Genomic DNA, 26,117 nt, shown 5'->3' with positions numbered 1-26,117 from the left:
CACTGTCTCTCTAACACCACCAGAGGATAAGTTCTACGAGGGCAGGACTTTTGTCCAATTTATTCACTGTAATATTTCCAATAACAAGTACAGTATTTGGCACGTTATAGTGCTAAACAAATACCTGTTGAATTAATAAGGGCCTTCTGGGGGCAGCCATACCTCAACAGGAGAAAGGAAGATGGAATAAACTGGCAGGGTCCTGTCCTCCCATGGCCGCTGTGCATCATTCCATCTCCGTGGGAAAGAGAAGGCAGTCAGGCAGAACCAAGAATGACTGGAGAAACTCCCTCTCCTGGGAGCCAGCAGCATGTGCAGGAGTGTCCCCGTCCTCTTCCCCAGCTCTTTGTTCTCAGCCATGAGGGCTAAGGGCTAACGTCACAGACCACCCGGACCTTTTCTCCCTCACGAGCTGGTGAAAGATGCAGCGGCACAATGACTTCTCATGTATGAAACTCAGCCTTCGGGCAAATCCTCTAGCCGACGTGCCGATGAAAACCAGAAAGTTATTTTAAAAATTTCCCCAGATATTCAAAATGTGTGTGTTAGTAATTATATCCTGTAACAATCATGTCTTTTCTCAAGTGAGCCCTCACAGAATATCATTCATGGCTGTTCACTTTATATAGGATTCTAGCAGAAGTGTTAATGCATTTTCCCAATCCAGAGCAAATTAGAAGTGGCTCAGTTGCAGGAGTAAGAAGAGCTGGTACAGATCAATAAACACAGTAAAGGTGAAAATAAGTTGCTCCCTCCACGTCTCTGCCACAGTCGTGGTTGTTTCTCCTACGACAGTTGTCTCATCCGCTTACCTCCTGGTCCTCTGCATCACACTCTGACTTCCTTCTGTAGACTGATGGGCACATCGCTCATATTTGCCCGTGGTGCATCTAGTGCTTAGCCGGTGACCATCAAATGGTGCTCAGTCTGTTTCACTTAAGCAGGTCTTAAGTAAATGAGTACATCTAAACTGTTAATTGATAACTGCCTCTGCACAGAGACAGCTGGTTCACTGACCGGGTGAGAGCTACCTCATCAGAGCTGCTGACAAGTGGGTCTGTGGCGGTAACTTTCATTGGAACCCAAGGACCCTGGAAAGCTGCTCCAAGGACAGACAGGAGGAAAGTTACCACCTTCCACCCCTGGAATAGCTTCTCTCCATATCCTTGTGCATCAACTTCTTTCTGGATATTTTCCCCTTCTTTTTTTGCTGAGGAAGATTCTCCCCAAGCTAACATCTGTTGCCAATCCTCCTCTTTTTGCTTGAGGAAGATTCTCCCTGAGCTAACATCTATGTCAATCTCCCTCTGTTTTGTATGTGGGTCACCACCACAGCTTGGCTGCCAACAAGTGGTGTAGGTCCATGCCTGAGATCTGAATCCCAGCTGCCAAAGCAGAGTATGCCAAGTTTAACCACTAGGCCACAGGGTCAGCTTGATATTTTTTCCTCTTTAATGTTTTCTTTACTACAAACTAGTGTGTGGCATTGTGTCTGGCCCACCCTCTCTTTCTGAAGGTGTTAGACAGAACCACAGCACTGGGCTGCTCCATCCGGTGCCCTGTGCTGAGGATGCCCATGGTGCAGGCTGAGTTTCCGGAGGAGACACTGAGTTGGCCTTTGGTGTGCAGGGTGTTTTTAGGGATTGACACATGAGGGAGAGCTAGAGAAGAAGTAGAATCAGGGAGCAGAAGTCAAATTGTGGTGTGAGTTCATGCAGCACTCATTGGCAAAACCGCAGGGAGCTCTGGAATAAATATTGGTATTTAAAATAGCTAATTTGGGACTAAATGGCCCGGAATTTTAGACCCCACCTGGACCAGTTACTGGCTATGAGCCATTCTGCGGAGGGCCTGGCCTCAAGTAAGGTAGCTTTCTACACCTAAGGCAAACCTGAAGGAGCTCGTTGCTGGAGCAACAGGTCTTTCCATGAAGGGAAATTTTGTGACACAAATCTTCATCCACAGAGCCTTATAGAAAGAAAAACATAAATCTGATATTAGAAACTTTCCCTTGCCAGGGAAACTTTCTCTGTCTCTTGAAACACAAAAACATAACTGGAATTGCTCAGTCATTCCTGAGTGCAACCCTGGTAGATGTGAAATCTAGAGCAGCCTGCCTCCATTATGGATTAACAAGGCCAAATAACACCTTAAGTTTCACTAGTTATTGTTTCCCCCCGAAAATAATAAGTTGAGGCGGGCTACTTATTAGTGTTTGTTTTAAATTTTTATGAAAGTGCAAATACAAAAGACAGCTCTAAAAAATTTTTTCAAAAGCCAAATATAGTACAGTAATTATCTTGTAACCTCTGTTTCTTTCCAACTCTTTAGAGATTGTTGGTAATCTTTTGTCTTATAATATTAGACAAATTTAATGAATATGTATAGCAGCAGATGTTAGAAAATTACTGCTGCACTGAGAATCAGATACATTAGACAATTTGCTTTTATACTGTCAACTGAAAATGCTGTTATTTCACAAAATGATGTAATTACATAAATTCAATGAATGATTACCTTTAAAAAGAAAAATAAACTCCATGGTTTGATAAGAAAGAAAGAAGGAGTTTCAATAAGGAAATAGAATATTTCAGGTAGGAGGCAAAATCTAATACATATCTATTAAATTTTTCACTTCAATCATTGAAAAACATTTAAATAGTATAATTATAAACAGAATATCTATTTCTATTTATTAAAAATGAGACTCAAAGCTTTAACTTTGTAGATTTTAAATGACTTGGGTGAAGTATGCTTAATTACAGTGAGACAAAGTGAAACAGTGTAAACGCTGATGCTCAGCGGCTGGAAACTGGCATGACTCGCTGGCCAGCAGCCACTGTCATTGGTCACACACGCTGCTGGTTGTCACCTATGTGGAAGGTCACCTGGCTTGCAGAATTTAGTACAAATGTGCTGGCAGTCTTCCATACTGACTGGTTGAAATAAGGCATTCTGAATTGTCAGAGCGTATGTTGATTAGAGAGACAAATTATAAAATTTAAATCAAGAAGACTTCTAGTACCAACCAGTCTGGTCATTGATACGCCATATTTATTGAACCATAGTTTTCAGCCTGCTATAATAAGTATAACTCATTTTGTTTTTAATGAGAGGGTGTGAGAAAGAGAGGGAGAGAGCGCAAAATCATTGTCATTGGGTAATTTATAATCCGCTATGACAAAGATGGCAATGACAAATATATACAGATTTTATTCAATTTTTTATCAACCTACTATGTACGCTATACATTGTTATCATATTAATGTTCATTAAATGTGGATCAAAACATATGACTTTTAGGGAAATGCATTCAATATGGTATTATGGAATAGAGAATAAAAGCTAAGCTTCTTAATTTTATGCGATTTTTTTAAAGTATCTCATCTCAATCAGATCCTCAGTTACCACCAAACTGAAGAGTTTGTTTCCCCAGAATATGCTCCATGCTTTTGTGCCTTTCTGCCTTTTTCATGGCATTTATTTTGTGTGGACTGAACTGTTCCAATGTCTGCATTTTCTCTACATTTCCAATTTTAATTATTCTTCACAGGCCAGCAGAAGTGCTACTTATAAAGATTTTCTGGTCCCTCAGATAATATTTTTATCTTTGAACATCCAGCCCACCTGTAGTCTTGGACCACGGACTTTATAGCAGATAAGTTTTGTGAAAGTCATCTTCCTTCCCAGAATATCATCTCCATATTGGCCTGAGCGGTTCATTCTCTGACTTCGTCTCCTACATAGCAACAGCACGATGTCCATCATAAGCACTTAATGAATAATTATTGTAGAATATGTTTATTACCCACAGGCATTGAATGAAGATTGTGATTTTTGACCTGAAATTTAAACTCATACTCATTTGCATAGTCTTATATGACACTTGTATAAACTAACTACTGGTTAGATTGCACGGAAAACAGAGAGCTAATATGTGCATCTGCATACATATTACACGTGCAATAGACATATATTCAGCCACACTGTCTTTAAGTGTTCTTATAGTTAGGGTTATTTATAATTTAGTAATCCAATTAGCATATCACAAATATCCATAATCGAGTTAATACCATGTATTTAAATGATAAAAAGCAGTATTATCTTGAAAACATTACACTTTTAATTTTTGACATTGAAATATGAAACTAAAATCCCCTAGGCCCAGGGTGAGTGGAAAATAAGACCTGATCAAGGAAGATAAGCTTTGACAAATGAGACATTTATTTAAAACAGAAAGGAGGAAAATAATTAGCATGAATAAATGTCCATATTCATTTGGAAACCAATTACTTTCAAGCATTGTTTTAACCCCAAATTCATACAAAACGTTAAAGGCAGTATCATACACTTTTTCTGGAGATTTAAATATTTTGAAATCTGCAAATCTTTGAGAAGCGATTATAATATATGTGTCTATATACAAATTTATATACACACAAAAACACGTTATAATGTATTTACTTCATTTATAGTAAAATAAATTTTATATAACATACACGATAAGAAACACTTGATTATAGTTATTGTGAACTAACAAAATTGAAAGATTAGTGCAATTGTGAGCAATGTCCAGAAAGTTGACAATCAATGGAAAATGCACCTGAATGAACCATGCAAACTATATTAAGATAGTCCTTTCTATATCTGGGGATCCAGAGACATTTCATAAATGAAAATTCATGTGCATTATTAATATTTTGATTTACACAACTCATCTATTTCCAAGGTCTGCAGGCGCATGTAGTACAAGAACACCAATTTAATTAAGATAACATTTGAAATTCAAGAGCCAAGTTGGTCCCTCTTACATTAATAAGTTCTTGTTAAATAGATGCTATATATCAGTTTCTGAAAGTTTACAAAGACAGAACTGCAAATGAATTGCAAATATCTGGGCCTGGGGTGAGAAGCATCATTGTCTTCTGGTACTTCCTAATATTCTCACAGAGGAAGTCTCTTCCTTCTCCCAGGTGAGAGGAACCAGAGTTTAACACTGTCGTAAAACTACTCAGCCACAGTCACCGAGAATGAAGGAGAAGAGCTGGTTATACACCAGTGACTCAATTGTTGATTTACTCCTTGGGTCTCAGCTGCAAAATATCACAATTCATACATACTCTATTACAAATGGTTGTAAATTCTTTGAGATTCAAGAACTACGTTTTTAAACAAAATAATTATATAACAATTAAAGAATATGAGCTAGGGTTAAAAAAATTGGTATTAATGATTGTTTATTTTAAAATTTTAAATGTGATCTTCAGATGATCAGGACACAGATAGACTATAACCCATCCTATCCAAGAAGAAATGTTAAATAATACTTGAAACATCTAGGAAATATAACCGCAATAGTATTAGTGAAACTTTCATACACACAATAGGAGTTAAAATGCCAAAGTGGAATTAAGGCTCAACAGAGAACACAAGATTAATATAAAATACTCTACCTGTTGTGTGTCAAATATAATTTTAAATGAGGATAATCAAGAACTTGCAGAGTAGCAATCCATGTCATGATAACACAAAAGAATCATTTAAATGAGAAAATTTTAAACAAGCAATGTGTTTATATTACTAATAGGAACAAGCCGATGTTTTAAAATATGAAACACTTACTAGATTATGGTTTCACTTACCAGCCAAATCCAAAATCACTCATAACCTGACTCAAAATGTTATTATTAACATCCTTAACTGGATATCATTAAGCAAAGGCAAATATAGACAAACTTTAAAATTGATGAAGGTAACTCTTAGACTACTTTATATCTCACGTAAACTTAATGGAAGCCCTAGTGTTTCCTCTGGTATGTCTATCCGCTGAAAAGAATTGAGCTGTCAAGCCAAGCAAAGACACGGAGGAACCTTAAATGCATATTACTGACTGGAAGAAGCCAATCTGAAAAGGCCGCTTACTGATGATTCCCACTATATAACCCTGATCTGTTTACTATTTCCATAGTAAAGGTAGGCAGAACTGTGGAAACAGTAAAAGATCAGTGGTGGCCAGGGTTTGGTGAGAGGGAGGGATGAATAACTGGAACATGGGGAATTTTTAGAGCAGTGAAACTATTCTGTGGGCTGCTATAATGGTGGACACACGTCATTACACATTTGTGGAGAGAGGAGATATATGGGAATTCTGTTTTTGTTGTGAATATAAAACAACAAAATTGGGCAGGAAGTAGAGGGTTCCCATATATCTCCTGTCTCCACATAGGCACAGTAACCCCCACCATTGACATCCCACACAGAGCAGAACATTTGTTACAATTGATGACCCAACATTAATACACCGTTACCACTCAAAGTCCATAGTTTACTGGTTCACAGATGCTGAGCGTAAGGCTTATGGTCGCTTCTGGCCAAAGCCTCTATTGTTGGTGGGAAACACTGCAGGGCTCTATTTGTGTGCCATGTGCCAGGGAAAGTGCTGAGTTCCTGGAGTTGAAGATCAGAGCAACACGGATCATTGAGCAAAGAGGCCCTAGAGAATCACTGTGACCTGCATCAAACCTTACGTGAAGAGGGAGTAGATGTTTGTTTGCAGAGCAGCTGTGATCATGAAGCCATTTTTATCATTACATATGTTAACCTAGTTAAATTTATTCTATATTATCTAAATCTAGTTTAAATATTTTAATTTGATTTCTTTTATTCTTTTGGTGAGAAAGATGGTCCCTGAGCTAACATCTGTGCCAGTCTTCCTCTACTTTGTATGTGGGGTGCCTCCACAGCGTGGCCTGATGAGCTGTGTGTAGGTCTGCACCCGGGATCCAACCCATGAACCCAGCATGGCCAAAGTGGAGCACACAAACTTAACCATCATACCACCAGGCCAGCCCTACTTTGATTTCATGAATTCTAATGGAGTACATCTTTTCCTATACAAAAATAGAATTAACACAAATAAGTACAAGACATTTTAATTAGTATTTAGTCAAGCCTGTCTACCTCATAAGCAAGGAAATTGATGTTCATAGAGACAAAGGGATTTTCCCAACCTGACAAAATAAGTGAACTGCTGTGTAAGATAAATTTTATCCCTTGGGATGAGAGACAGAGAAAGACAGACAGGAAGACAGGAGACAGACAGAGACGGAAGATGTAATATCTTAGACGACTGTTTCTATAAACTGACCATGTTGGAACTTCTTCATATTCCCGAAATTTATAAGCTTTGCATTGACTTCTACAATTGGTTTTAAGACAAAGAAATGAGAAAAAAATTGATTTTTATGTAGTATGTATGGAAATAAGATGTATTTTTAGTTGCAAGTATAGGGAATGTATGATTGTGATCATGAAGATGAATTTTCGTGATATCATTAGTGGGAATCACTATTAATATGCATATTAATACAGGGAAAGAGTGGGAAATCATCAAATGAATACAAGAAAAGTCTAGTATATTTTATATATATTGTTGAAACAACACTGAACAATATCTAATGCAAAATACTAATACTCTAATAAAATTTCTGTACAGTCCACTTTTTGTTGCCAAAAAGTAAATTGAATTACATGTATAATATAAGTTTTCAGAATGCTAAAGTGACTTGCTAGAACACTCATTAAAATAAAAAGTCAAAATGAATTAGAAGACATTTAAAACCCTTTTTCATCAATTTTTGTAAATTAGGTCTTAAAAGCGAACAATGGAGAAGCTTTGGATCAGAGGTGAAGGAACTATTGTTGTTGACCTTGATTAAGCTTGAACATACTCACTGGGGCCAGGAATGAAAGTTCTGAGTGTCTTTCTGAGTAACTAATTACTATCAGAATTACTATAAATATTTTCTATGAAATTAAAACAATTCGAGAGTGAGTTCAGCATTTTACATAGAAAAAGGGCATTTGTAATTAAAATAAGTGAGATTCTGGATAGAATAATTGGTTTAATGTCAAAGAAGGGCATGAAAAATTCAAATTTTTCTATTAGCATTAAATGAAATTGACAATAATTCTTAATGAATTTAGACTATTATGTTCATAATATGAAAATGGCTGATTATATATTTCATTAGTGACTTTTGCCAATGCCTTCCATATTGTTGTTCTCTGTTTTACATTATTCTCAGAAAAGTCCTGAAACAGTTCTTAATGTATGGAACCTTACACAGTTGATCAAAAACTGGCAGTAATATCCCATAGGAAGTAACAACCAAAAGGCATTTTCCTTTCAGAAATTCGAGACCAGGGAAAGCTCGTTCGAAAGCAGCCTGGATTTTCCACATTCAATTTAGGGATGAAAACAAGCATTGTTCTGGGCCTAACCCAAAAATAGCCTCAGTCCAAGTGGAAATCCAGTTTCTTCTAAGACTGCCCTTCTATTTTTAAAATGATTCTCCTAGAAGCATAATTGTTTATTTGTATTTAGTGAATTTTCAAATGTGCTGCTGTGTCTCTGTGTCTGGCCATTATTTTAAATTCTCCTTGAAAATTAGACACTTAGAAAGGACCAAATCTAATCATGAAAAATTGTGGTTAGGGAATTCTACACAACTAACTCTTCACTACAGTTCAGTAAATTAAAACATTTACATTAAATAGATAATTATGTCAAATTTTCAAAATCAAAGAAATTAATAGAAACTTAATTTTAAGATGAGATTTTTTTTTTTTTGAGGAAGATTAACCCTGGGCTAACATCTGCTGCCAATCCTCCTCTTTTTGATGAAGAAGACTGGCCCTGAGCTCGCATCCGTGCCCATCTTCCTCTACTTTGTATGTGGGACGCCTGCCACAGCATGGCTTGACAATCTGTGCCATATCTGCACCCGGGATCCGAACCGGCAAACCCCAGGCCACCAAAGCGGAACGTGCAAACTTAACTGCTGCACCGCTGGGCCAGCCCCAATATGAGACTTTTATATCTAACATTTAGTAGTCACTTGATTTTAAAAATATGTACTTTCACTTTTAAACACAGTTTTTAAAATTTTCAGATTCCTAGGACAAAGAGGAATCTTTGCCACTTTGAACAGAACATATCAGTGATTTATATCCATATTTTCCATCAGACATATTTACATGTAGTATACATCTTGTTCCAAGCAAAAGAACACAGCATGTTTGCATGAGTGTGCTTGCGTTGCTGTAGTGAAATACCCCAAGTGGGCAGTTTTAAATGCAGCTTACCGCCTCCCAGTTCTGGAGGCTTGAAGTCTGAGATCGAGTTGTTGGTTCCTTCTGAGGCTGTGAGGGAGAATCTGTTCTGCGCCTCTCTGCTAGCTCCTTTTGGTTTGCGGCCATCTCTGGTGTACCGTGGCTTGTACATGTATCACTCTGACACCCACGCTCACCTGGCGCTCTCCCTGTGTGCCTGTCTCTCTGTTCCAAATCTTCCCTGTTCATAAGGCCACGGTCCTATTGGATTAGGACCCACCTTAACGGCCTCATCTTCACTTGATCATTGCAAAGACTCCATTTCCAAATGGGGGATAGGACTTCACAGCTTTTGGGGGGACACAATTCAACCCATAACAATATTTTTAAAAGACCGATCAAGCAAGCATAAGCACTATCTGTAGAGCTGTAGGGAAAGGACAAAATATATATAAAATGCAGCCCTATCACTTACTATTTATAATCTGAGTTGGAAGGTAAAAATTGTCTGCATGTAAAACAAGGAATCAGTGCATAGTGACAAAGTCAGTGGGCAAAAAAGTTGGGGAGTGGGCTTGCTGCTCTGTGTCTTTCTACCTGTCTCATCAGCCTCCTCCATAAACCTGTGCTCACAGACAGAACGATGCAAATAGTGAGAGCACCTGCCTTACTGTGGGCTGTGAAAATCCAATGCAGTAAGCACGCAAAGTTTTTATCAATATGCGTGTGGTATATTAAAGGATCTCCTAAATAGTAATAATGATAATAACTATATTACAGCGATAATAATGATTAATATTACATGAAGAGCAAGTCCATGAGTACCAAATTTCAGGTGGTTAAGTCGGCATTATGGGTCATCAGTGTCAGTGGCATATTTCTCACAGACTTCGCAGTAAAAGAGGTTAGGAATTAATTGTGTTAATGGTTATGAAAACCAATACAAATCCAGAATCCAGCCTCTCTCCTTGGCTCTTCCCACACACTCTGCTTTGCTTTTAAGTATAGCAACCTATGAATCATCCTTACAAGCTAACAAGGCTTTCTGATGAATCACTGAAGGCATATTCCCGTTGAAATACTGCTGCTCATATGTGCAGCTAGTTTATTTGGGTCACATAAATTCTTTGGTCTAATTGGATAAAGGGTGAAATATTACTCAAAATGAAAAGGGAAAATGATTTTTTATGCATAAAAGAACAAAATTCAATATGGTATTCAATATAATGTTTAAATGAATTTTGCTGATAATTTGAAAGAATATTGAATGTACTATAGGTGGAGAACAGATTAATCCATCAGTTCTTTATCAGAGCAATATCATAACTTTTCATCCATTTTAGTTTGCGTATTTTACTCAGACATATTATCTAATTAGTTAACAATTAAACTCAAGTCTGTGTTCTCTAAAAGCGTCACAAAAAATGTTTAAATAATTCAAGTTCAGTTGTAAAATTGCAGTAGGCCAGAGTAGATTTTAAATTTGAAATTCTATTTCGACCAGGTCACAGACTGTAATAGAGAGCGTCATGGAAGTGCTATGCCACCAGAGGTGTTTTATTCTTTATCATGGAATATAAATGACATGCGGCACACCATCAACATAAGCAACGTGCAGAAGCTGTGTTATGGGCATGAGAGTCGTTCATTAGACGGGTGTTTGACTAGCATTGAAGGATGACAGTTTGTGCTGCTCTTTTTTTTTTCTATCCACCAAGGTCACTCCAAATATTCACTGTTTGCAAATGACCTGTTAGTAAGTAACATAGGCACTGCACTAAAAGTTCGTTTTCCTCCTGCCTTTCCTTTGTACACATCCCTCACGTCGAAGTTTCTTACGACGCTGGGATCCAGCTCCGTGAGCCAGCCTAGGGTCTAGGGCCCCTCCTTAAGGTCTGAAAGAGCACAGCAGTGAGTTTGAGCCTGCTGCGAGGAGGACCACAGGGCTCACTCCAAGTGAACACTGCCGTGTGCACGAGGACCTTTTGTAGTCTGGATAGTGGTGTTTCCCTATTCTAGGGCTGATTCTGCTTTTGGAGGAAATCTAGCAACAGAACAGATTAAGGGTCTAAAGCACATAACTGTAACTGGAATTTCATTCATTCAAAAGCAAACATAAACTTTTCACAAATTTCAATGCCTATGTTATGCAAATTGGCAACTCTTTCTAATATCACTCTATAGGGAAAACCAAACTAAGAAATTCATAATTAGCAGGATGCCTACAAAACATCAATCTAGAGCAAGGAAAAATGACTGCTCTGGAGAAATGTTCCACCCAGGCAATTATGAAGCTCGTTAAAGTAGTTCTGTCTTTCCCTGAGAACATGGTGTCTCTTTATCCTGGATTTTGCTGAATAAATTGTTCACTTTCGACTTTTGAGCTTTACATTCTTTACGATTCACTCTGACACTCTCTTTTAATTGCACATTAATTTTTGAATCAGGGTTTAATCCGATAAATTGAATTTCCCCACGTGACATTATAATCACACTCTAATTGTACTTATTTGAAATTTAAATTAGGTCACTTTGATTCGAGTTTTGGGAATTCAAGACTTTAAATTTCCTTTCTGTAGCCAATTGGATGGCTAACCACATTAGAGCATGGATTTTTAAAGTTTAAACCTCAGAAGGCATGCATTGCCTCTGTAACAATAAAAACATTTGCCTGTAGGAACTCAGATTGAGTGCAAATATATGAGAATTCCAAAACCTTAAACATAATAGAAATTTCAATATGTCCTAGATATCATAAAAACACAAGTACTTATTAAAAAACTAAGACAAAGGTGAAAGAAAATAAGATTTTTACAGTGCAAAGCAACACAACTTCTGTGATAGTAAGATTTGAAATATCCAGCAGTTGACAATGAGTGATAAATAAATATAATTTTCACTTTCGAAATCATTTCATAATGGAAATTCTGACTCAGTGATTTTTGGATTAGGAATAGAAAAGTCAGTCAGAAAATATATCTACACATAGGAAAATGATTAATATCCCTTGGGCTATTATATATTAAATTTGTAAATTGCTAGAACTGCCATAGTCTTTAGGACTAAAAGACAAATTTTTGCTTCATTAGGTGGAAGCAACAGCTAAAACATTTTAATTTAAAACCATCTTCTTCATTATTGTTTTGAACACTTTCTTAATATTTGGGGCAAAAACATTTCCCACACTCACTGCGTACTTTCTTTTTTAAAATTAAAGTTAAACATCAAAATAGTCTCAAGTCTTTGTTTTAAATATCAGATTACTTGTACAATACTATACGTTACACGCTCATGCCAACACACATATTCAAGCATACACCATGTAACATTTAAGACATAGCATGTTACAATGAATATTGTAGGTATATGCTTATGGAACATGCAGGAAAGTCATATAAAATGGAAGTGTGTTTCAAGGTATAATTATATTTAATATAATCAATTAGTGGGAGCATTTTACTTTGGAGAAAAACGAAGGCAACATTTTATAGCATAGCATATTTGATCATTTATGAATAATGACAAGTCTAGCAGTAGCCAAGGTTTTAAAAATTATATTCTTTAATTAAATTTCTGAAAGCAGTACTTAAATCAAGCTCCTCCCCTTTCTCTGAAGATTTAGCATAAATTTATGACACAGCAACATATAAGATATATGAATATACATATAACATAGAAATCCATATCTATAACATGGATGCATCTACATGTTAAATATAGCTTACGCTCTAAACATTAATATAGAATAGATGATTGAGTCACAGAGTTCCACATCCCCACCTCCAGCTCCTATGCATCCATTTTCTACTTTAAATAAACTGTGGATTGTAAACTGTGAAGTCTGCTGGCAAGGATGTTAAAGAAAGTTAAAAGTAGATGCAGTGCAAAAATCATCTTTCTTAATTTGGTACATCACCTCTGTAGCAGGATTATTAGGCTATTAGCCTTTACATTCATTATAATGCTCTGACATTTCATCTATCACATTTGAGCTTCCTCAGGAAGGTAAACACATCAAATCTCCTTCAATTTATCTTGCGATACAGTATAAGATGGCAAGTTGCTATTTTGTTCATTAACTTATAGAAGAGTTAAAACTTCTGTAAATAGAAACTATAATGAATGTGCAGGATCATTTACCATGCTGACGTGAGCCTGCATTCTAACAGGACTCCCCCTGCAGACATCAGTAAAGCTTTGAAGTTTGATAAGGGAAATATTTGATGAAAGCTGTTTTTTGAAGTATTTTGTTCTCAGGTCAGGGCATCCCTATTAATTAACAGCCATGTACCATGCCCTGTGTGAAATACAAATGAGCAGAATTTAAAGGCAGCTGGTTTCATGTTTAAGTAATTTATTCTGTTTTTATTTCACTTATCTCAAACTTAAACCATTTACTGTGTTCAGAGTCAACAGAAGAGAATAGAAACAGAAGGATGCCGGCTCATACTTGTGACAAATTTTTCCAACTTAATTTACTTACCATCAGGGCACTGAGATGGGATAAAGAAGTTCAAGGAATGACGCGGAGCCAGGGAGCCTGAGTGACCCGGAGTGGGTGACGCTGCAGATCAAGAGGTCAGAATAGCTCACGTTGGAGCCCACATCTGACCCGAATGAGGGGCTTGCACAGGAGGCTGTCTACCCTGAGAGCTGAGCAGTGGCAACAGCAAGGGGAAAGAAGTGGGTTCGGAGCATAATTGACGCGTTTCCTGATCAGCAACAAGCCAATAGGGGGAAGAATGGGAGGGGATTAGAAGGGAGACGTGGCTCGAGACTTTTGCCACAAAAAGATTCCTGCTAAAATTTAGTCACAATTACTCCTTTTTTTGTATCAAATAATTTTCAATGGCAGAGCTAGTTTGGAATGAGTAAGACTGCAGATAAAATATCCAAATAGTAGACTCTTACAAAACTGCTTAACCCAAACAACCTACCCATTCAGTGAGCCAGTCAGCCTTACAGCTAATCTAACAGACAGAAGTTAGAGTCAGATCAAATCAGTAAGAAATGACTTTTGCCTCATCCTTGCACTAGTACAATGCGAAATCTGCACCGTATCTGAGTTTGGGGCGTTTCATAAAATTATAAAAAGTCACGGGTCGTCACACGCTCTCCTTAAAACCTTTCTGGGCTCCAGATTGCAGTGTTCTCCTCCCCCAAACCCCCAGGCTCGCCTCCCACACGCGTTTCACAGGTGCATTTGAAAGGCTGGGCTCAAACAGGCATGACCCATGCCGGGTATTGGAGTAAAGCTGCGTCGGTGGACTTGTTGCCGGGAAGGGGAAGCCCACTGTGGAAGCCAGGGCTTCGCAGCGAGAGGCCTTGCTTACACAGCAATTGTCTCCTAGTAGGGGGTTTGCCTGAGGATTTAGGGAAGTGGGTTTCACCCTAGATTAGATACTACCAGGAAGTGGCGATAATACTGAGATTTGGTACCTCCATGTTTCTTATCTAAAAGATAGGAAGGACAATGTGAGGCTAAAGCTGTCATGACAAGGAGGCAGCAGTCCTGCACCAGCCAGCCGGGGGGCTATTTGGTCACTTTTGTAGTTGGACAACGCGGTTGTTTTCTCTGAATTTGTACAAGCATAGGCGTGGTCTTGTTTGTCTTGATCGCTGAGTCCCCTGAGGGGTTGTTTGATGTTGATGTTAAGTTGTCTGTGAAGAAGGGCCGTGGCAGAGCCGTGAGGGTGGGGAAAGGTCTGCAAACCACAGCCTTGTGGAAAGAGCAGGGCTGCTCCCGGCCAGCCAGCTCTCAAACCCTGCTCTCCTGTTCCTTTGAGGTACTTGTCTGGTTTGGGAAATAAGAGTTTGTCTGGCTTTATGAAAACTCTCAGCAATGCTTTCCTCCTATTTTCTAAAAGAGACTAAGACCCATAATATATGTTTAGAAGAAATCATCCAGGAAGATGTCTGGACCTGGAGATTTATTTGGGGGAATTCGTTTAATTACACATTTATTTTTTAAAATCATACTGAGCATTCAGATTTTCTATTACTTTCAGTTTTTAAAAGTTATGCATTTCTAGTAATTCGTACATTTCTTCTAAATTTTCAAATTATTGGAAAAAAATTGTTTCAAACATAGTACTGTATTTAGTATATATTTTTCATATTTGTTGACATTTCCTTTTCTTTTTCTTTTTAGTGATGGTGTTTTGTTTTTTAAAGATTGACACCTGGCTAACAAATGTTGCCAATCTTTTTTGTTTTTTCTGCTTTATCTCCTCAAACCTCCCTGTACAGAGTTGTATATCCTAGTTGCAGGTCCTTCTAGTTATGGGATGTGGGATGCCGCCTCAACGTGGCCTGATGAGCGGTGCCATGTCCGCGCCCAGGATCCGAACCCTGGGCTGCTGCAGTGGAGCGCAAGAGCTTAACCACTCTGCCAAGGAGCCGGCCCCAACATTTCCTTTTCTTACTTGATTTTTTTTTCTTGCTTTCTTTCACTTATTTTTTCTGATCATTCTGTTAAAAGATCACAGTTTTCAGTCTTTTCAGGGAAGCAAATTTGGCTACGTTGTTTATGATATGTTTGGTTTTTATTTTCTTATTTCTTTCCTCTAAGTTCAGTGGGTGTAATTTTCAGGTTTCTTGTTTTCTAACTTCTTGAGATGGATGTATAGATCATTTTTCAAGACATTCTTTTCTATCTTATGCATTAAGGCCATAAATTTTCCTCTCAGCTTACCACAAGTTTTGATATATTTTTTATTCCTTAATTCAAAGGAGTTGCCATTGGGCTTTTTTCTTTGATTTTGAATTATTTAAAAATGTATTGTTTAATTTTCAATAATTTGGACATTGTTCATGTACTGTTATAAACTTGTGATTTAATTTCTCTATTGCGATTGACCATTCCATAGATGATTTTGTCTCGAGCTTCAAATTTCTTGAGACTTATCATTCACTATGTGATCACAGGGCCATGAACAGAAAGTCTGTTTTCTTGGCTGGCCGTGGCTGAGTGGTTAAGTTCGCACAATCTGCTTCAGCGGCCGAGGGTTTTGCCAGTTTGAATCCTGGGCGCGGACATGGCACCGCTCATCAAGCCATGCTGAGGCAGCATCTCACATGCCACAACCGAAGGATCCACAAGTAAAAATATACAACTATGTACCCGGGGTGCTTTGGGGATAAAAAGGAAAAATAAAAGTCTTTAAAAAAAAAAAAGAAAGTCTGTTTTGCCCCTGTCAGCTGCAGTGTTTTATACGTCAAATAGACAGAGTTTGTTAACTGTTATTCAGAACTTCTATAACTTTGATGATTTTTTTTTCTGTTTGTTTGTCTCTCCCTGTGTGATGTGAACTTTTTTTTTCCTACTTTTAGTTTTATTGACTTTTTGCTTAAATATTTTGAGATTGTGATAAGGTGCATGCAAATTTCAAACTATAATATTCTCCGTGCTGATGGTTCTTTTGCCGTCAGGTGGTCTCTCTCTAGAAACGCTTTATGCCTTAAAGTCCCCTTCATCAGTTTTCTGCAGATGGTGATTTAATGATATATATTGCTCTGTCCTTTTATTTTCAGCTGTTCTTTACCTTTATGGTTAAGATGTGCATCTTATGTTTCTTTAAAACCAATCTGAAAATCTTAGTTTATAATAGTTTTCAGTCTGTTTATATTTAAAGTAATAATAGATATATTTGCGATTTATATCTACCAACTTACCATTGATTTTTATTTGTATCATCTACTCTATGTTTCATTTTCTTTTCCCTCTTGATGTCTTTTTGATTAATCAGGTATTTAGTTACTAGTAAAACTATCAAATCATGCTTGATTTATTGAAATCTAATGCATAATAGATTGCACTTGATGGAGTACAGAGATGATCATTATCAATCCCTTTTCTTTTGCATACATGGCACTCCACACATGTAGATGAGGGTTTAGCCTGTCCTTGTGACTTACCTTGGCTATACAATAATGCAGAAGTGACTCTGTGCAGCTTCAGGCCTAACTCTTAAAAGCCCTGTAAGGTTATACTTTCTTCCTCTTGGATCTGGAACACTGACAACACCATGTATTTGTGAGGATGTGGAGCAACAGGAACTCTCCCATAACTGCTGGTGGGAATGCAAAATGGCACAGCCACTTAAAAAACTAAGCATGCTCTTACCATATGATCCAGCAATCCTTCTCTTTGGTGGGGTGGCCAGGGGTGGGGGATGGGAGGGGTGAATAGGCAGAGCACAGATAATTTGTAGGGCATTGAAAATATTCTCTATGATACTGTAATGATGGATACATGTCATTATACATTTGTTCCAACCAATATAGTGTACTTTACCAAGAGTGAACCCTAAGTGAAACTACGGACTTTGAGTGATTATGGTGTGTCAATGCAGGTTCATCAATTGTCATGAATGTACTACTCTGGTGAGGAATGTTGATAATGAGGGAGGCTTTGCATGTGTCGGGGAAGGGGGATGTGGGAAATCTCTGTACTTTCCTCTCAATTTTGCTATGAACTTAAAACTGTTCTGGAAAAAAAATGAAGACCTTAAAAAAATTTGGAACATCTGCAATAGGACAAATGACTAAAAGTTAGTGGTGGTTCTTCTTTGGTACAGTGATTAACACAGTCCAAATATGGAAAAAAATCCCCCCAAAAGTAGGCAAATCTAGTCCCTTGAATACTTTAAATCAGACACTAGATGCACATTTGTCTGGGGTATTGAAAGGAGATCCTATCTTCAGTGGCAGAGTAGAACCAGAAAAATTCTTATAGGCACTAACAAAACTTCTCGATATTGAATTATTCCTACTTAACAAATGACTAATATAATTCTTTGAGCTAGAGTTTTTAATTTTGTCTGGAAGAGATTGGTGAATAAATAAGAAACCAAACAAAAATGCGGAATGATTTCTACAAATGCATCACTGAGGTATTTTTAACTGTGATACTTTCATTAATCTATACTATAAAGTAAGGTACAGAGAATTTTATACAGCAAGATTCAGTACCTGGATTCAGGATTGAACTCATTAAATTAAACTAATAATTTGATAACTGGTAATGCAACTTCAAAAAGGAAAAAAATTAAATAGGATTTAGAATTTTAGCAGCACACAATTTCAAAGCAAGAATGTATCTTAATCCATTGACTTTTTCTTTGTAACAGTTCCAAAACATTCACTTGTATACCTTTTTGACTTGGCACACTGTAATTATAATGGTTAGATTTTGTATTCAACCTGTTCTCTTTTATATTTTCACCAAATATTTTTAATTGAAATATAATATATAATGAATAATAGTAACATTATTATGTAATATTCATAAAAGCAAAAAAACCCCCAAAGTTCATAATGTTTTATTAACTATCTACACTTAGCTGAAGCTGTCAGGTGAGCCCCACAGTCAGGCTTCTATTTTTACTTATGCTTTATATTTAGGATATAGAAAATCTTAACTCACAACTTTGGGTCACTGCAAAAGATAAAAGAGTGAGCTGACACCATTAGAGGACTCTGGATTTTCAAATCAAACTGATAATAATATTATGGAGAGATTTGTTTGTACCTCTATCACGTAGTCAATCTTTAATTCCAGCAACATAATCTAACTTTGAAAGTTTTAAGTTGGGAGATAGTGAGTAATAGATTTTTAATTAAATTTTTCTTTGTTTTGGTCTAGAAAATATTTATTTATCTATGCTTTGCTGTAGAAACAGTTTACAATTTTTGAATATGCTCAATAACATATTTATGGGCATGTATATGAATTTGTTTTTCCTCCAATCCAGTTATTCTGAAATAGTGAAAAATCATGTGCTGTATTTTGGATGAGTACTTAGTCATTTCAAGAAAATCCTCATACCTTATTCTAACATCATTGTGTTTTGGCCCAAGTTTGAAAAGATCAAGTTTCGAGATATTGAATATATTCCTGAGATAAGATACTTGAACAAAATTATTTGGAATCATATTACACGTATCAATTTTTCAGTCACAAGCTTTCATGTAAAAATGCAATTTTATTCTTCTCTCTACCTTAATCTAGTTTCTATCTTGAACTGCTGTTCTTCTCAGTTGGGTATTTAAATGAGGTACTTTCAGAAAAAACTTAATCTGATTTCAGTGATGACTCAGTCGTCTCAGGTTTATAACTGAGTCATGTTCAGGTACAAAACCTGCTCAGGTTTTCCATTTTTGTCTACCTTCTTCTCCTCCCTCATATCTAAGCACATACACACATTTTTTTTTTCTGCAAGTAATTTTTGAACACCTAGTGATGGTTTATACACTGGAGATGTTCACAAGACAGTCACAGACCTTAAATTCATAAGGTGTATTATTTGGGAAAGGAGATAAAAATAAATAAATAAGCAGATGAATAAGTAAGACAAATTCAGATAGTATTCTGTAAGTGCTATAAATAAAAGTAAAAATCATGAAAAATGGAGTGGGATCTATTTTGGAGACAGATACTGGACTATGTTACTGACAAAATATAGTGAATGGAAATAAATTAAAAACTGTATTTTTCTAACAGCTTTAATGGTTAATTATTGAGTCTGGAAAAAGTGAAAGAGAAGTAGTAGTTTGGTGTTAGAGAGGAATCAGAAATTCTGTTTATAAGACTTTACAGTCATTTTAGCTTTGATTTTTGTTCTGTTTTGTATTATAGAGAAATTTAGTTGTAGAATTAGCAGAACCACAGATCCTTGTTATTGATTTAATTTGGGAGTGATTGGCAGGAAAAACTGAAAAAGTAGCAAGTTTTCTAACTTGTTATTATTTAATAGAATGTAAAAAGGAATAAAGATTATGGAGGTATTGAATAGATTAAGTTGGATGTATTAAGTAAGTTTTTGTTGTTGTCCAGCTACAGACAAGAGAAAGCCACAAATAGCTATTTAATTAGGATAGGAGTTTATTTTTCTCTCAAATAAAAGAGGTCGACAATACAGGGCTGGCCTGCACTAGTGTGATGCCAGCAAGGATCCAGTTTCCTTTGGACTTCTTGCTGCGCCAGTCTTCCTGTCTGGCCTTCCAACTGAAGGCTGCCTCCCCATGGGTGAAAACACCATTCTAGCGTTAGTCATAATGTTTGTGTTTCAGTCAGGGAGAAGGGAAACGTGGAGAGGGGCGAAAAAGGACCTCATTATATAAATAAGTAAACCCTCACTTTTAAGGAGATCTCCTGGAAACCATACCTGACAACATCTGTTATGTACTATTGGCCAGAATCTATCTCAAGGAAACATATTCTCAGGAACAGGAGAGTCAAGATTTTCCAACAAGCTACATTGCTGCCGCTAATGACATTATGATTCTGCTACTAAAGTCTTTTCCCCTGAATTTCATGCTTTATATCCATCTGCGAATTTGTCACTTGTACTTAATGTACAGTGAATATTTATTTTTGTGCATATCATATATTTGTAAAGCAAATATTTATTATTTGTTTAATATATTGCTTAATATGTCCAGCACAGAATTAGTGATTTCCTCCCAAGCTGCTTTAATTGCAGTGCTCTGCCTCTCATTCGTTGGGAACTCCATTGTTCTGGTTGCTCAAATTAAACAACCGGGAAATATGGTTGATTTTTCCTCACCTGCTCCCTTCAGTGTGCACCTCCTGTCGGCTAGACTTCGATATGTATTTATATCCCAACCTCTTCATGACTCTAGTGCTAAACGCTAGCCAAAGGTGCACCTGGATTTTACAGGAGAATTCTAATTAGTCTACTCTGACTCGCCTATTAACTAGCTAGTCTATTAACTAGCTTATTAGCAACATAGCAGCCTGACCTGAGTGATCCATTTACAGCAAAATTCAGACCATGTCATTGCATTCCCTCTCTTATTTTCTCTCTCACTTCCCACCCTCAGTCAGTCTGCTCCCAGCTCTTCGTCTCCCTCAAGTTTTGGCTAGAATTTTAATTATCCAATGAGGTCTTTCTCTGATTACCCTATTTAAAACTATAATATGACATGCCATCCCCCTGAATGACATTCTTAATTCCTCTCCTTTTATTTATGTTTCTTCATCTCACATATCACTATTCTAGGTACCAAAATTCAGTTATTTATTCAGTTTTGTGTATATCTATCACACTGGAAGGTATGCTTTCCGAGGGGAGGGGTTCGTGTGCTACAGCGCAGTGCCTAGAAGATTACTTATCACACAGTAGGTGCTGATGAAGTAGTTAATGAGTAAATGAATGGATGGGCATAAAGCGAATGAATAAGGAAGAAAGGAATGGTAGATATTGCATAACAGCGACCATCCAATGTTATGGTTGGAAAATCCGTCTGAGGTGCCTGTCAGACGTGAAGACACTGATATTCTAAACGTGGGGCTGGAGCTCCAGGGGAAATTAAGGGTGAAATATTTTAGTGTACAGGTGGAGTCCAAAGTAATTGGTAATTAGTAAGTGTATTAGAGCAAGCAAATTTACTTTAAAAAGACTAAATGTATACATCACCCCACGACTCATGAGCACTTTATGTAAAATATGTCCATGCAGAATAAGGCAAATATATATAATTCTCTGTATCCAAAAAAGGATCTTGAATCAGGTTATATATAAATTCTTACTCGAATGTCCAAGTCTGTATGCCCAACAGAGACAAATCCTCCCCTCCCACCTGATGAGCACTTCTCACCTCTTACAGACGCACACAAGTTCTTATTGACAATATTTGAAGACTTTTTTCCAAATCTACAACTTTATAGGTACAAAGTAATAACAGAAAGTTCTAATACTGGGTGTTTTCTCTTTCAACTTCATTAATTTGAAAATGAATATAAAAACAAAGCAGTGATTTTTTTAAAATTCATACTTCTGAAGGAGTCATCCTACATTTTCTAAGAAAGCCCTTAGAGTTTAGAGGTTTCACAGCCAATGTGATGACAAATAGAAATGGCAAACAATAGGATATATTGGAGTATATGAGGAAGCCATTTGGTGTAAACCTAATTCGGCCTGACATGGCCATTGAGCATGCGATGTATATCTGCTTTAAACATTTCCTATGAGAAGAACAAATGCCCTTAAGATAAAGGTGCAACTTCCTCGACATTGGCATTTCCTTAGGGATAAGCATCTCTCCCTAAGCTGGGAACTGATTGCTGTGCTCACCTGTGACCACCCAGCTCGAGACAACAGACCTGCCACCCTTCTGTGTCCACTGAGCAGACTCACCTGCTGTGTCCATCAGTCACTGTGCTGACAGAGCAGTCTCGTGACTATTGTAAAAGGGACATTTCAATCATATGTGAAACATGCTCTTTGGGGGTATATAACCACTCTGTCCACCCCACTTCTTTGGTGCCCTTCTTTCCTTCAGGAAGAAAGGCCCCAGGCCATGATCCTCACATTTTGACTCAGAATGAACTCACCCAAATTTTCATTTATAGATTGGTCATGGATTATTTTTGTTGACATTATTATGGGACCATTTTCTAAAGTATTTATTAGTAAAAGTACCTTCACTAAGCAGTAGATGTAGCATTTTCTCTGGCCAATAGGCAATTTTTATTTTAAAAACCCAAATACAGAACCATGCTCAGGGTTTCTGACATATGTTAAAATTTCCTTATTGATTTTACTAAATCTTGTTTCTTTTGCATTCCCCTCAAAACTACAGCCTGGTAAACCTTGGCTACGCTCCGTCCCATATGTTCGACGTGGAGAAGTCTGTCAGTCGTCTCGGATACACCGCAAACGCGGCAGGTGCTGACTTGGCTGATTAAAAGGGGAAATTGTCCTCATTTTTGGTGCTATTCCTCCACTCTTCAGGGCAATTGGGCTTCTGGCTTTGCTTAATCAAGTTTTTTACTATTTCCCCCTTGGTTGTATTAGTTATTTCTCCCCCATACATTCCAGGTGCTACTGTGGTAATTTTCATAATACTGTGAATAGCTTCTAAAATATAACTAAAGGGACCCAGATTCAAGATCTTTGTTGGACGTGTCTGCTTCAGATTTCTTTACCAGTCAAAAACCATCCAGAGCTGTCATTCTATAGCTGGGAATTTGATATTTTTCATTTTTAAAACATGCTATCAGTAATTTTGAAAACTTAGACCTTTTTTTGTTATCTTGTATGTATGGTAGATCCCAAATAACACAGAGAAGTATAATTTAAAGCGTGTAACATTGAGAACATTGAGAGGGATGGAAAACTTGTAAGTCATTTAGTCCATTATAGAACTGAGTGTGGGTATCATTTCCATAACATTACAGACACTAATCAATTCAACCCTTTTTTTTCTGTCATGAGAAACAGATGGTACCAATAGATTTTATGCAATGAAATGTTGTTGCAAAATGGAGCACGTTTATCAGGCTAAGAACATAAGTATGTTCATAATACAAACTGGACAATAAAAATGTAGGAGGCTTGAGGATCCAAATGATTTCTCTCTTACTTGAGTTTCCAGGAAGCCCTCTAACTAAGTTATTTGAACCTGAAGCACATGCTGTGCTATGTATCTGCACGAGCTGGTGATACATGATGTTTCATATTTTTCTACACAGGCTTAGCTTTGTATTGTCTGCATGCTCATTCAATTATTTCCAGTGTAAATGCAGAATTATATTAACCCCCAAATTACCAAAATTCCACATTATTACCAGCCTTTCCCATTTGTTGAGCTCTTGATTTATGTTTCACTAAAATTTATGTATAGTGTTTATTAATACTATACATTTGTTGTGAAATTTCTAGTTTTATTACTATTTGGAATGAAATTTATTTTCCATTTCTATTTCAAGTTGGTTATTACCAGTAAAGGAATAAAATATTGATTCTTGTGTATTTGTCTTGCATGTAGCTACTTTATCAAATTCCTCTATTTTTTCTAGTAGATTTTTAAAAGTCTCTTGAAACTGCTATGCAACTTTGATCTCATTAGCATGTAGAGATATTTTTATCTGTTATTGTGTAGTTTTACTATATAACTTCTCTGGAATTCATTTCAATAATGAACTTCCATTTCAATATCAAAAACATGACAAGAGTACATCATGCTCATTTCTCATAAACTTGAGTGATCTCAGAATTTCACTGTTTACAGTCAAGCTTGCTATTGATACTGCAAAGAGTCTTTGTCATTTGATAACTCCTTCTGTTTTAATTTTACATTTTTATCAGAATGCTGTTGAAATTATACAAATTGCATTTTAACACATTACTAAAATCGTAGTTTTCATTTAATATCTTAATATCGAATTTCAGGTCTACATTTCCTAATAGTGAAATTTTTTCTATTTTTATATTGTTGCAAAGCCCTGCTTGGTCACAGGTCACATGTTCTTTTAATATACAATATTAAATTTTATGCATATCCCATTGTGGCTAAAAGCCTTCTTTAGTAGTCTTCTCAGTGGGGAGGTTATTAATTAGACTGATTTTTCAAAGAATTGAGGAAAGTGTAATTTGTTTAGTGCAAACTAAAATTTGCTGCTTATTCCCTAAAACCCCTTAACTAACACCAATAGTGATGTTTGAGTATATAGTCCAACATAACGCTGTGACTCTGCATATGAAACTATATTCTTGATGATTATTAATATAGGCAGAGATGTCTGAATCTGGACAGATACACTTAATTCGTTTTCTAGTGAAGTTTTACCTGAGCCTTTAGAAATTGGAATATATTTTTACCCATTAATTACCTTTATTCCTTATATCACAGGATAGTACATTGACTTTTGGTGTGTATAGGGATAGTTTATCAACTAACAAGTTTTATTCTAAAATAATAAAAGGAGCATCACAGAATATGCATTATGAAAAGGGGCTAAAACACGTTTTTGGGAAGGAAGGGGTTGAGTAGATACACGTGCCATCACACACGTATGACAGTCACACGTGTATAGTTGAATAGAGACACTCACCATCACAAGTGTATGACCACCTTTTTATGGTTTTGGAATTAATGTTATTCTAATGTACACAATTAATTGGAGAAGCTTGCATTTTTATATGCTCTAAAGTCATGTAAATTATTTTGGGGAAAATCTTCTTCATAACTTAGGGTTTTCTCAGTTTTAAAGCAACGTGGTCCTGCTGTCTTTATTTCAATAAGTAGTCTTTAATTGCTTTTCCTGTCTCATTTGCATTATTTCGATGTTGAAATGTCTGCTTCTTTGAGGGTTAGTTTTAGTGATTTGTGCTTTGCTTGTAAATTATTTATTTTATCTAGATTTTAAAAGATGCGTCCTGCTAATTACATGTAGTACTTTCTTATAATCTTTCTAATGTCAGTGATATCAATGGTTAGATTTAATTTCTCTTTAGTAATCTAATTTATTTTATCTTTTATCTCTTTCATTGATCTTTTTAAATGGACATTTTCTGATTTTTTTCTTTTTGCAACATTGCTTCAATGACAATATACAAGAGAAATGGAAATTTCTGGAATGTCATGCAAATAGTTTCATTGCTAGAAGTTCTAGTGTCAGCCTGCTTACGTTTATTTAGGTTCTTTGTTCAGCAGTTAATCACTTTCCTTTCATCTTCTTTTCAAGGAACTTTGATTTTATGTTTCTTGTCCTCAAGGAAAACCTCTGAGATAGTAAAAACTCTAAACTCAAGAGGAACTGACCAGAGGGTCTGAGTTTTGCTGCTGTAGCTTCTCCTTGGTTTCTGTTCCTCAAAGACATGGGATAGATTTGTGTGTGTGTTTCTTAACTCAGACACTGCTTCTTGTGACTCATAGTGCAGGTCGACATTGAAATATAATATGCATCATTTAAGTGATGATTTAACTAGCAGGATATAAAATGGTTAATTTGGGGTCCACATATTTCATTCCCTCTAACTTCAAAATCTGTTTATCAATTACTATATTCAGAAGTTCAGATGAAGGAAAGAAGTTATTTTTAATAATGTTATATTTAGATTTAAATCTGTCTTGGATAACATGGTCTCATTTGATTTTAACTCTATATTTTTTTGCTTTTGTCAACATCTCTAATACCTTACATGTGGGTCCTTGTAATCAATCAGATTCAATGCAATAGCTTGGCTTAAAAA

At 36.5% G+C, this 26,117-nt stretch overlaps 1 long non-coding RNA gene across 1 annotated transcript; it reads right to left on the bottom strand.

Annotated features, from left to right (window-relative positions):
* Window positions 1-4,201: 4,201 nt before the first annotated feature.
* Window positions 4,202-13,986, bottom strand: LOC139077058 (uncharacterized). The gene is made up of 2 exons (XR_011529245.1): window positions 13,598-13,986; window positions 4,202-5,093 (listed from the first exon to the last, which is right to left on the bottom strand). It is a non-coding gene; the product is annotated as an uncharacterized lncRNA (long non-coding RNA).
* Between the last annotated feature and the right edge of the window lie 12,131 nt (window positions 13,987-26,117).

This window comes from Equus przewalskii, chromosome 18 (assembly GCF_037783145.1).
Source record: "Equus przewalskii isolate Varuska chromosome 18, EquPr2, whole genome shotgun sequence".
NCBI classification, from domain to species: domain Eukaryota; kingdom Metazoa; phylum Chordata; class Mammalia; order Perissodactyla; family Equidae; genus Equus; species Equus przewalskii.
This window is presented reverse-complemented; position numbering and strand designations above follow the sequence as displayed.